Consider the following 5,000-nt stretch of genomic DNA (forward strand, 5'->3'; position numbering starts at 1 on the left):
AATGTGTGTTGAGGTTATGGTTAGGGTAGTGTAATGTGTGTTGAGGTTATGGTTAGCGTAGTGTAATGTGTACTGAGGTTATGGTTAGGGTAGTGTAATGTGTACTGAGGTTATGGTTAGGGTAGTTTAATGTGTGTTGAGGTTATGGTTAAGTAAGTGTAATGTGTGTTGAGGTTATGGTTAGGGTAGTGTAATGTGTGTTGAGGTTATGGTTAGGGTAGTTTAATGTGTGTTGAGGTTATGGTTAAGTAAGTGTAATGTGTGTTGAGGTTATGGTTAGGGTAGTTTAATGTGTGTTGAGGTTATGGTTAGGGTAGTGTAATGTGTGTTGAGGTTATGGTTAGGGTAGTTTAATGTGTGTTGAGGTTATGGTTAAGTAAGTGTAATGTGTGTTGAGGTTATGGTTAGGGTAGTGTAATGTGTGTTGAGGTTGTGGTTAGGGTAGTTTAATGTGTGTTGAGGTTATGGTTAGGGTAGTTTAATGTGTGTTGAGGTTATGGTTAAGTAAGTATAATGTGTGTTGAGGTTATGGTTAGGGTAGTTTAATGTGTGTTGAGGTTATGGTTAGGGTAGTTTAATGTGTGTTGAGGTTATGGTTAAGTAAGTGTAATGTGTGTTGAGGTTATGGTTAGGGTAGTGTAATGTGTGTTGAGGTTATGGTTAGGGTAGTTTAATGTGTGTTGAGGTTATGGTTAAGTAAGTATAATGTGTGTTGAGGTTATGGTTAGGGTAGTTTAATGTGTGTTGAGGTTATGGTTAGGGTAGTTTAATGTGTGTTGAGGTTATGGTTAAGTAAGTGTAATGTGTGTTGAGGTTATGGTTAGGGTAGTGTAATGTGTGTTGAGGTTATGGATAGGGTAGTTTAATGTGTGTTGAGGTTGTGGTTAGGGTAGTGTAATGTGTGTTGAGGTTGTGGTTAGGGTAGTGTAATGTGTGTTGAGGTTATGGTTAGGATAGTGTAATGTGTGTTGAGGTTATGGTTAGGGTAGTTTAATGTGTGTTGAGGTTATGGTTAAGTAAGTGTAATGTGTGTTGAGGTTATGGATAGGGTAGTGTTCTCTTATCCAACTAGTGGATAAAATGTCAGTGTATTTACAGTAAAATTCAGAATCTGTATGTTTGTGCATGTTTGTGCATGTCTGAGGGTGAACATGTAAGTGTGTGTGAATGTGTGTAGATTTTTCTGCTTCTAAAAGTGGTCTATATCCAGCAGCACTCTTCTATTACATTAATGATGAAACATTAATCTTCTGTGTCTGAGTGGCTCCCCCGAAACACACACTGTCTCTCTCTGTCTTTTTCTCTGTCTCTCTCTTTCTGTCTGTCACACACACACACACACACACACACACACACACACACACACACACACACACAACCTTCACTGAATGATAATATATGTTGTGGCAAACCATTTCACTTGGTCAGCATGCACTTCACAGTTTTAGACCAGGACCAAAACTCTCTCACACACCCACCTCCCCCCAGATTGTCTCACACTCACATTCTTACACACTCTCTCACACACTCTCACACACACACTCTCTCACACACTCTCTCACACACTCTCACACACACTCTCACACACTCTCTCACACACTCTCACAGACCCACCCCCAAAAACTGGACTTTACAAACACAGAAAGGTCAGATTTGATGATTTTATGAAGAGATAGAGGTGGGATGATTAGAGTATTAAGTATATAAATATATATAAAATAAAAATATATGTGACAAGTGACTATTAATATGTATGTAAGTGTGTGGCACTGTCTATAGCTAGACTCCTGTGTGTGTGTGTGTGTGTGTGTGTGTGTGTGTGTGTGTGTGTGTGTATTTAACCGTGTAGAGCAGTCTTTATTTGGATAAGTAATGAGTCGTCTCTGTTTGGTTGTGTGCAGTCAGTTGAGTGTTCAACAATGGTACAGTCCACCTATAACTACTGCTCCTCTGAGACTGGAGATCCCTGACACCCAGAATCCTATGTAAGAGTACAGATCCTGTGTGTGTGTGTGTGTGTGTGTGTGTGTGTGTGTGTGTGTGTAGTTTTAAGTCTTTGCCTACCTTGTCCCTTTAGCCCAGCATTAATTAAAACAGCAGTGAGCGTGGGACTAACAGTCTGTATCTCAACCACACACACACACACACACACACACACACACACACACACACACACACACACACACACACACACACACACACTCACACACTCACTCACAGACATGGACACACACTCACACACACACACACACACACACACACACACACACACACACACATAGATAATGCACACACGCACATACTGCATGCATACACATGTATGTACACAACCTAGACACATAACATGCACATTTGTGTGTGATGACTCTTTTATCATCATAATTATGTATGTATGTGTGTGTGTGTGTGTGTGTGTGTGTGTATGTGTGTGTGTGGGGGGGGGGGGGGGGGGTGAATCCTGTATGATCCTGTATGAAGAAATCAGCAGCGGGATTTTTCATTTGTAGCTGTAGTAAGATGAAACCAAGCCACTCCATGACCTTGAGATATATCACAGCTCCATCTCGCTCTCTCTCTGCCCTCCCCCGCCGCACACACAACCTCGCCGTCTTCATCTCCGTCTTCTGCCTCCCACTGGCTGATGTGTGGGGTTCCGCCTCCCTGGGGTTCAGCTCTGATGTGCGGTGACTTGTTCCTCTCGCAGCCCACCGAGGACGATCACGTCTGTGATCAGGCGTCACAGGACACGCGTGTGCGCTAGGTGCAGGCCGTCTGTCAGCCTGCCACAGAGATCACACATTTTACAATCAGTTCAAGGGAAGGAGCAGTGTGGTCCTGCAGTGTGGTCCTGCAGTGTGGTCCTGCAGTGCTGGTCCTGCAGTGCTGGTCCTGCAGTGCTGGTCCTGCAGTGCTGGTCCTGCAGTGCTGGTCCTGCAGTGTGGACCTGCAGTGTGGTCCTGCAGTGTGGTCCTGCAGTGTGGTCCTGCAGTGTGGTCCTGCAGTGTGGACCTGCAGTGTGGTCCTGCAGTGTGGACCTGCAGTGCTGGTCCTGTGTGATGGTCCTGTGTGATGGTTCTTGGCTGTACAAGACTTGATATGTCTTTGTAAAAAAAAATAATAATAAATTGATGTGTTTATCCGTTGTCTAGACACATAGACAACCGTTGTCTATGCTTATTTTCATCATATATCCCCCAAGGTTTCATTAAGCATGCTGGATGATCAGAAGAGGATTATGAGTCTTGTAGGAAATGTGATAAATGGTGCCCCTCTTGTGTGAGAGACAAAAAGTGAGGTGGGGTCACTTTTACTTTGTCTCTTTCTTTCTCACACGCCTTCCTCTAATCAGAAACAGAGAGGGGACACAGGGATCGGGCTCGGAAAATACTCTACCAAACCCCTCTCTATTTATCCTCTCTGATAAGACATTCATGCAGAGAAGGTTTTCAGCATTAAGAGATGTCAGGATACACACACACACACACACACATGCTTACACACCCATGCATACACATACACACACACACACATGCACACATACATACACGCATGCCCATTGACACAGACACAGGCAAACACACACACACACACACACACACAGACATACATGTGCGCACGCACACACACACACACACACACACACACACACACACACACACACACAAGCACACCTGGAAGCACTTGGTTGCACAACGGCACGAGCGAATATTATAACGGTTTGAAAAACATTTGCCTTTGTTTCTGCGCTTTGAGTGTTATATGCTAATTTGTCAAGTAATTAATAATGACTAGCCATAGCATTCTCCATAGCAACATCTCCGCTCCAGTGTGCTTGGACAGGTGCGGGACACTCCGTCCCCTTGCGGGGTGTCTTGCTGGCTCCAGCAGACGTAACATGGCAGTGTGAGCTTATCATAGGAAGAATACTGTAACAAAACACTGGCGAGGTAATCAAGAAGTAGCATTGGTAATTTGTATCTTAAAACGATCTTCAAATGAGACTAAACACTTCCTGTTTTACAAGTCAGTACATGACCTCGTTATATGCCACTATTTTTCTTCCTTTTGCTTTCTTTCTTTCGCTGTCTCTCTTGGTTTCTCTCTCTCTGTCTCTCTCTCTCGCTTTCTCTCTGTCTCTCTGTCTCAGTTTCTGTCTCTCTCTCCCAGTTTCTCTCTCTGTCTCTTTCTTTCTGTTTCTCTCTCTCTGTCTCGGTTTTTCTCTGTCTCTTGGTTTCTCTCTCTGTCTTTCTCTGTTTCTGTCTCTCTGTCTCCTTGGTTTCTCTCTCTGTCTTTCTCTCAGCTTCTCTCTCTCTGTCTCTGTCCTGCTCTGCACCTCCATTCTCTCTGTTTCTCACTATTTGTTGATTTGAATTGTAAACTCAAGGCTGCGTAGGAGGAGAGAGAGAGAGAGAGAGAGAGAGAGAGAGAGAGAGAGAGAGAGAGAGAGAGATGAATAAGAAATGGGGCTTTTTGATGTTAGGAGCAGATGGATTTTGTCTGTGTCTGTTCGCACACACAGTGACAGTGATGAGCCTGGGAACAAGCCTCAAAGCATAACGAGCTCACCCTTAAGAAGACACCAGCACCGCCTTAACGAGGCACAGCTGCAGTGAGCAACATTATAAAGCCTTAACGAAGCACCGCCTTAACGAGGCACAGCTGCAGTGAGCTACATTATAAAGCCTTAACGAAGCACCGCCTTAATGAGGCACAGCTGCAGTGAGCTACATTATAAAGCCTTAACGAAGCATTGCCTTAACGAGGTACAGCTGCAGTGAGCTACATTATAAAGCCTTAACGAAGCATCACCTTAACGAGGTACAGCTGCAGTGAGCTAAATTATACAGCCTTAATGAAGCACAGCCTTAATGAGGCACAGCTGCAGTGAACTACATCATACAGCCTTAACGAAGCACCGCCTTAATGAGGCACAGCTGCAGTGAGCTACATTATACAGCCTTAACAAGCACCTCCTTAATGAGGCACAGCTGCAGTGCGCT

At 44.2% G+C, this 5,000-nt stretch overlaps 1 protein-coding gene across 1 annotated transcript in view; it reads left to right on the plus strand.

Annotated features, from left to right (window-relative positions):
* grm5b (glutamate receptor, metabotropic 5b) overlaps positions 1-5,000 on the plus strand; it is a 206,611-nt gene that overhangs the window by 6,709 nt on the left and 194,902 nt on the right. The gene's annotated exons all lie outside the window — the stretch shown is intronic.

Source organism: Brachyhypopomus gauderio, chromosome 16 (assembly GCF_052324685.1).
Source record: "Brachyhypopomus gauderio isolate BG-103 chromosome 16, BGAUD_0.2, whole genome shotgun sequence".
Lineage (NCBI taxonomy): Eukaryota > Metazoa > Chordata > Actinopteri > Gymnotiformes > Hypopomidae > Brachyhypopomus > Brachyhypopomus gauderio.